The sequence below is a fragment of the Pleurodeles waltl genome, chromosome 12, assembly GCF_031143425.1.
Source record: "Pleurodeles waltl isolate 20211129_DDA chromosome 12, aPleWal1.hap1.20221129, whole genome shotgun sequence".
Taxonomy (NCBI): Eukaryota; Metazoa; Chordata; class Amphibia; order Caudata; family Salamandridae; genus Pleurodeles; species Pleurodeles waltl.
Window position 1 is genome coordinate 202,719,232 of NC_090451.1, and position 8,583 is coordinate 202,727,814.

Sequence of the window (8,583 nt, forward strand, 5' to 3'; positions counted from 1 at the left end):
AGAGAAAGGAGGAATTAAAGCGATTTAAAAATGTCTCTTTACTTCAGGAAAAGCTTAAGACCTTTCCAGAAAGAAAGATACACAGAAGAAACTGTGGCCCCCTGGAAGTTAATTCCAGATTTTAAGAACCCTATAAGAAAAAGGTGTCAAATTAAACATCTCTGGACCACAGGTAGATGCTAACGATTAGCAGTGGATGATCAAAGAACACGAACAGCTCTGTAGAGGCACACCTTTCTTCTAAGACAGTGATGACTCTAAGTATAGTCCAAGGAGCACTTCCTGCCCTCCAGACCTGTACATGCGACCCCCGATGAACAGAGGCACTGGGCTGCTATTCACATGAGAAAGCACTAACATTCAAAACGCCGGTAAACAAGCAAGAATCTACATACATGTTGACTAAAGTAAAAGGAAAAAATAGGTGCACTGCACCTTTTAGCTTTAGGAACACATTCACTTTAAAAGACGTCTTGCAACAAATGGGTAAAAATATGATAGTCTCTTCAAAATTCAAAAAAGTGTATTTCATTAACATGCAGAAGCATTTCACCTTAGTTCATCATATAACATAAGTATATAATGTAATATATTAGCAGTGGATTGAGAAGTATTTTTTTTTTTTAAAGTGATAGTTTTCAAACATGAACACAGAAACACTCATGGCTGCCTCCCCAAATTCCGGACAACAATGGGGATTGGGAACTAAGTGGCAAATCATTTGTGATTTGGACCTTTCTGGGTGGCATGAGTTTTTATTATAACATTATACTGTATTAAATCAAACAAGGGATTTTTTTTCTTTTTTACAGCTAACATCGTGAATTTATTAAATGGTATAATGAAGAAAAAGGAGGCAGTGAATTAAACAACTGGATAGGATCACACAATTTGGTCACATGGGGCAGTCAGGGTTGATCTTAGATGTTCTGGTTTCACATTATACACTTCTATTTCAATCCAATTCAATAATCAAGTTACTTCCTTTGCCTACTTGATTCGGCCATGGTAGTGGTAAGCAAGCAGGGAAGGCTTACACGGAGGTGTGGAAGGATAGTACTCAGAAACAGCTAGCAGCACTGCCAAATCTAAGACTCTTTCAGAGACTAAGGGTTTAATTCAGAGGGCAGGATGGCAAGAAACCCTCAAAATACCCCGACTCACTGTCCACACCATATACTTACTTTGCTTCCCGTTCACCCACAATACACTCCCTTCCCCCATGACCCACCCCCATCAATGTGGCCTTCGGTCACACCGCAGACAATACTTTTGGCCCTCGGAAAATGTTTGTGTACCCATGTTCTAAGATATAAGGGGCCTTTGTTCGTTAAAGGTCTGTATGCAATGCAGAAGGCCATAAAAGTGCATCTTTGTCATTCCAGCTAAGCTAATGTACAAGGGGACGAAGGAGACTGACTAGCTCCAGTTTCGAAAGATTCAGAGTAAGTCAAATAATTAAATTCTGAATGACCACTAAAAGTAAATAATTGATGCCTTTGTAAAGCAATTCGCTTGTAAGCATGATATCGACCTTAGAAGGATGAATGCTAAGTTGGACGGATTTGGGAAACAAACGACTGCACAAGATTACACAATGTCCACATTGATTTAATAGTTTCAGATAACCCCTCGCACTATAGGCTTCCATAGAATCAACAAGAGGGTGGAAAGTACATCGATAGAGGGTGGGTCCTGTCAGAAGTTATTCAATCACTATCCTCATTCCATTCAGTCTTCAGGCATTTCCCGAAATACTTTTTAGGCACCCCTAGTGCTGGGGGTCAAGTCTTGTTCAAACTGGGGCTGTGGCTCCAATCTCGACGTATTTCAGTAGCCAAAGGTCTAAGGTGCCCGTGGAAATCGTCACGGGGCAGGAGCACGTGACTCTTCCAACCCCCCTCCCCCCGTGCTTCGTGGAGTGGTTATCTGTGGGTGCAGTGGCACCGGGCCCCAGAGACCTCAGAGTCCCAATGAGCCGTGATTAATGCAGTATTTGACCACGCAAATTCCACTCATGCCAATTCTCCTGCTTCCACCAGGGCACAGGGCATCCGTTCTACTGACAGCGCTGGTGGGGATTCACAGGTCCTTTAAACTCACAAGCCAGTTTTCTCTCGCTCCACAATAATGTATATTTCACACCTGTAGCTTGTGTGGGCGAAATTATCTCCGAGACCCCGCGCATTCTTCACAGATATTAACTCCGAGAGTTGCAACAAACTACCTATAAATCATTTCAACAACTTCTGTGCCTGTACTGCGCCCTGGCGGAAGCCAATGAGAACTACAGAAATCCATGTTATATTTGAATGTGCATAGGACATGGCAATAGACACACATACATACCAGCCGAGTGAATGGATTGGTCCTAACAAACAAATACCAGGCCGAGGAAGATGAGAAATGGGGCGAGTGTGTTTGAAAAATGAAACAAGCATTGGTAAAGCCAATAGATCTCGCCCAGGCAAAAGCTATTGCCTTTGTCAGTGTGTGTTAGCCGTGTTGTTCACGAGCGTGGCTGCTGTGCACTATGGCTAAAGTTAGTGGCATAGAGGAGAGTGGAGTGTCAGAGTTCAATGGAGAAGAGTAGAACGTTGTAGAGTGGAGTGGCAGAGTGTCGTATTGTAATGGCATAGTATGGAGCCACATAAAGTGGTATACAATGGAGTGGCACAGTGGACTGGTGTAAAGTGGATTGGCATAGAGTGTTGCAGAGTATAGTGGTGTAGAATGCAGTGGCATTGAATTCAGGGGTGTACAATGCAGCATCATAGAATGCAGTGGCGTAGGTTAGGACGATGCAGCACAGAATGGCACAAAGTGCGGAGTAGAGTTAAATGGAATAGAGTGCAGTGGCGTATAATGGTGTAGAGTATAGTGGCGTAGAGTGCAGTGTCATAGTAGAGTAGAGTGGCGTAGAGAGCAATGTTGCAGAGTGCAGTGGTGTGGATTTGAGAGCAGTGGCACAGAGTACACTGATGCAGAGTGCAGTGGTGTAGAATGCAGTGACAGTGCAGTTATGTAGAGTACATTGGCATATAGTGCAGTTAAGAGTAGTGAGAGTGTAGTGGCAGAGCAGAGGGAGTAGAGTGGCAGAGTAGATGGTTTCAGAGTATAGTGGAGTGGGGCAGAGTAGAGTGCAGTTGTGTACAGTGGCAGAGTGCAATGGCATGGAAGTGGTGTGAGTGAAGTGGTACAAAGTAGATTAGAGTGGCATACAGTGGATTGGCATAGAGTTGTGTTACAGAGTAAAGTGTATTGGCGTAGAGTGTATTGGCATTGAGAGCAGTAGTGTAGAGTACAGTGGTGTAGAGTGCACAGTAGCGCAGAATGAAGTTCTGTAGAATAGATTGTTGTGGCCTAGACTGGAGTGGTGAGGAGTGGAGTGGCGAAGAGTAGAGTGGCAAAGAGGACAGAGTGAAGTGTGGCAGAGTGCAGTGGAGTGGTGTGAAATGGAGTGGTGCACACTATAGTGCAGTGGTATGGAGTGTTACAGAGTGAAGTAGCATAGAGTTAAGTATTCATGGGGTGGTAGCACACTGCCATTACAGACAACACATTTTCACTTGAAACTACCATTACATTTGCACAGACATACAGCTTTACTAATAAAACTATACAAATGAAAATGTTTGGAAATGTGCCTAACCTAGTTTAACGATTTATTTTGATCATACTAAAGTATTTGTTTCCAACACTTCAGGAAAAAAAAAAAAAGTTAATTTGTGTGTTCATAATTCTGAATTACTTACAGTTCATTTAAATGTTGTGTGCTAGAAAACAGTTTTTTTGTCCCCAGTATCCAGCAAGATTGTCACATAAATACTCTCAATTTGAAGTCAGAAATAGAAAAGTAAACAAGTGCCCTTGGAATATAGTGCCTGACATTTGACCTGTCTTTGAATGCACAGCAAATGTGACGAGATAAGAACAAGATTTAAAGGCCTGTTTAAACAGAAAGCATGTTTGTGGAAGAATACATAAACCAAGGTTTAGGCAACAGGAGGAACAAAACTGAACCCGGAGAGCCTAAAGCAAATAAAGCTAGCAAATGGAAAGACTGAATGTGTGAGTTACAAACCACAAACCCAATGGCAATCAAAGAGCAGAAAGCATTCCTAGGTAAAATTTCTGAAAGTCCCCAGATGTCTTTAGCAAACAAGACAGCTGCACTGTCTCGTAAGCTGTGCCCTAAAGGAACAAAAAACAAAACAAAACCTGGAATAAAACAATGCACTTAAACCTACTCCCTATGTCACATAATTGAATTTAGATGACTACTTAGTACAGTATAGCCAGGTGAATAAAATACCCAGAAAAGGGAATGGGAAAGAGAAGCCAACTGGAGGTACATTTTAACATTTAATGATGGCATGATACAAGGGGACAAAACGCCAACAAATCACTAACTGTAGCCTACCAATAACCACCTACAGGAGTCCAACACTACAGTGTTCAGTCTGGAAGTCTGCCTTCTAGCTGCTCAAGCCAGATACAACTAGCCTTTTTCTACTCTGAGCAAACCTTCATTCATATTAACGTGGCACTGACTGCGTTTGTGGTTTACATTAGCAGTAGCATATTCTGAAGACCACCAGCGAGCTGTCTGAGCTTCTACTGGATGGACAGTGCAGGCTGGTGAGAGACCGCTTCTGATGTCGGAGAAGCACACACTCAATGTTTGAGTAACCCAGACTAGCAAACCTTACCCTAGCATCCACAGTGTAAAAAAAAAAAAAAAAAAAAAATATATATATATATATATATATATATATATATATATATATATATATATATATATATATATAGGAGTTGATTCACATAAAAACTCAATTTAAAATGTAAAAATGCTCTGTAAATTGAAGAAATTTTAAACTGGAGGATAAAAATTAGTTTGGCATACTGAATGGAAGTAGCACAAATTCAGCGCAGAATCTAGGATGGATGATAACGGCTTCAATTGAAGAACTGATATGCACTGGCAAAGAGCATGCATTAGCAGCAAAGAGTGGCGTGACATCCTACAGTCTGGCCCATCTATCTTTTACAAATAAAAAAAATATTTTGAAAAAGCTCCAACCAGCCCATCAAAACATTTCGATTTGTATTTTTTGTTCATGAATTAAATATGTTATAATGTGTATGTTTGAATATCTGTATCCATTTTTGTGTATTGTTTTGTGGTTCAAATTGTTGAATTTGCTCGGATCCTAATTCAGGGTTCCAGTGGCGATTTAGTGGGGATCCACAGATATGAAAAATCCGCAACTAAAACATGTGCCCACCGAGAAAGTTCCACACAGTGTAGTCTGGTGACTGTTCATTTTGCTGAGTGACTATACGCTCTACAATGGGATACTCTGTGCTCGGAGGCATCAATATAGTGAGATTTCTTGCACAAATTCGATAACAATTCTTTTTCTATGAATGATCTCTGCATAATTTGCCACACTGTGTCCCCCAGAACAGCTTCTACTGTGAGGACGTTGAGTTTCTCCTGCATAGTATTTGTCAGGCTATTCGTTTTCACAACCCAAAGTTTCTCAGCAAGTGCCAATGATCCGGCATTACCACAGCAACAAAAATTAGGTATACTAGTTACCTAAAGGAGCATGCTGCAAGGACAGCTGAGCAGTATTCACAATTTAGCCTAGCACCATATTCCTTTTTTCTGAATTTTTCTAAACCAGTGAGGTCTTCGACATTCCAAAAGTGGATGAAAGGCTGATTAGCTTAAAAAAAAAAAAACGAAGAAAAAAAATAAAGCAAAAATATTGAAAAAGGAACAAAAATACAGATGTTACATGTATTTGGTTTAGGGATTTGAAACCTTTCGTTTGGCGATAGAACGGTGCAGAGTACCACATCCGTGCTTATTAAGTGTAGTCAGCTTTGAGGTGAACTCAGTTGGAAGGGATATTGCATCTAGGGATTTTTGGACGCAGACAAGCATCCTCTATAATTTTGTTAAGAGGACTTGCTACTTTAAAAAAAAAAAAAGATTTTTGGTGGCTGACTAGTGGTGATTTTTTAGTTCTGTTACATTGGATCCTGGGACGTGTAGTTTTTACTGGCTACTGTTACAGCTAACTACAAGAGCATTTCAGTTAACCATTTTTTTCTTTGTTTATATAAATGTTATTTTCATATAAGTTAGAAAAATCCGCATCTTAAGTGAATACAGAAAAGAATAAATGACTACAACGCAAAAGGGTAGTAGATGACGTGTGAACCACCAAAAAAAACGAAAGTTTGATAAGGCTTTCCATCTAGCGTAAGTTAATAGATACATGTGATTTAAGTCAGTCATACAAGTTTTTTTAAAAATAGAAGGAAAAAAGTCAATCCTAACCATGACTCAAACGCTGCGTATCTAAGTTTTGTGTAGCTTTTCTTGTTCGCATCTTAAAAATGCACTTTTACTTCTGACAGTCAACAACAATGTTTAATGTTCTGCACTACTACATTTATAAATGGAGATGGGCCACAATAAATTAATATTAACTTTTGATAAAACAAGTTCTCTTTCTGTGGGCAGAGTGGGACTAGCCAACACCACCACTAGCCTTGCATACATTCGATTATAAGGTCAGGCACTGGAGTACCCTTTGCATTTTATAGGCGATTGAATGATACCTATTTGGAACCCTGCAAAAAGGGGCTTGCAATAATCCATTTATAAAGTCTGATACCAAATTCCACACACAATCCAGATACTCGTCTTTATGGTTACCTACTTGTATGGCACACTCCACAACCCTCACTGTTTCTAAATTCCATTGGCTACACTGTTTCTAAAGCAGACAGGCAAGCTCAAGTTGGAATGGACAACTGAAGTCATTCAGACGGATGAGACCATTGCATTATTGGGTATTTAGAGCTTTACTAAACACGAGTAAATGTTGTTTCACCCAAACAACCAGGGTAGGGAATTCCATATTCATAGGCCTGATGCTGGGAACCTCAAACCTCCCTTCCATCTGAAACGCGTTTGTTGTGCCACCAACTTGCCCAAACTTAAAACGTCAAAAAGGGAAAGAACCCAGAGAGAAGCGCAAAATAAGGAACAAACATGAAAAAAAAAAAAAACAGGAGAATTTCTCTAATCACATATTGGGGGGGGGGGGGCTCCTAAAGCAGGTGCTCTGGCATTGTGGCATATGGCAGTCCACAAGATCCTCTGCGGTCTGCTAAAAACATTTTTAGGGGTTTCCTGGAATAAATTATTTTATTCTGACCGTTAAGGGACAAGGACATCCTACAATCTTGGACCTTGTACTCTACTTGTGCATTTCGACTTTAACAAGGGCTGAATAACAAGCAAGCAACACATAAGTAGGTGTCGCTGTCAGGTGCGGAGCTAATTTCTAGGTTGAATTTTAGCCTTTTGTCGTTCCATCATTTGTGGGCAGAGCAGAGAACCAAGAATTTGATCCCATTTTTTTACGAGTTTGTGGGGACGTTCCAGAGAAGGTTTGATGCAATTCGACTTCTGTGGGTTAAGATATTTTGGCATTTTAGTTCTGCATCCTGATTTAGCATTTTATGAGGTCAGTAAAGATAACGTGGCTCAGGAAGGAAGTGAGCAAATCGCATTTGAGTATCTCCAAGATCCTAGCTGTTGGGATGGTTGGAAGAGGGATTGCAAGACCTGGTGATCCTGTTGAAGGGTAACAGGAGTGCTCCTTTAGCCCACCAAGGTATTCCTGGGCTCCATTCATGCTGCAGAAGATAGAGATCATCCAGTGAAGATGCCTCCTGGAGCCCCGAGGTTCACCTCTGCTCGCACCACTTGTCAGGGGACATGACCTGGCAGGAACTGAGTGTGGGGGGGGGGGGGGGGGGGGGTGCAGTCTTTGCCCCCAATCACGTGGAAACCCGGTGTCAGAACATTTAAATCACCAGCAATTCAAAAAATATTGTGCCTTTTAAATATGCCTCCCACCATGCCAGGGATTCATATGTACTGGGCCCCAAAACGACCCCACTCTGCCACCTGCAGTGGGCCTGTGGGTCAGACGTCTCCGGTAAGTACTGTGCCCCCAAAAGCAGACTTTACCCTCTGCACCTCATAGAAAGTAACGGATTTGCCGCAAAGGACTTGGGTGGACGCTTCACATGTTTAGGAGGAGGGTGTGACGACTTCCTGTGACAGGCTCTTAAGCACCTCAATAACATTCCAGCACCAGCTGCTGCGAAAGCCTCTGCACTGGAAACAGGATCAGTGCTTGAACTGCAGATACTTGAACTGGTGCTGCACAGAGTGGAAGACATCGAGCACTGCACTTACACGCGAGGACATTGATGAGCTGGGTTCAGCAGCCGCCATCACTTGGAGTGAAGCACTGAAGGGGAAAGTACTTGGAAATTCAATTTACGGTCCAGTATCACCCATCCGGCTTGCGACCACAGCCACGGGGTCTCAAGTGTAGGTAACTTCTCACAAATATTCGTCGGGGTTATAAGGAATGTTGAACAAGAGGTCGGAGATGCCTTTCTCCCCCTTGGATATAATGAAGTTATTTGAACATTCAAAACAGGTTTTCCCCACATGGAGTCCGAATTATATTCGAGTTTCTG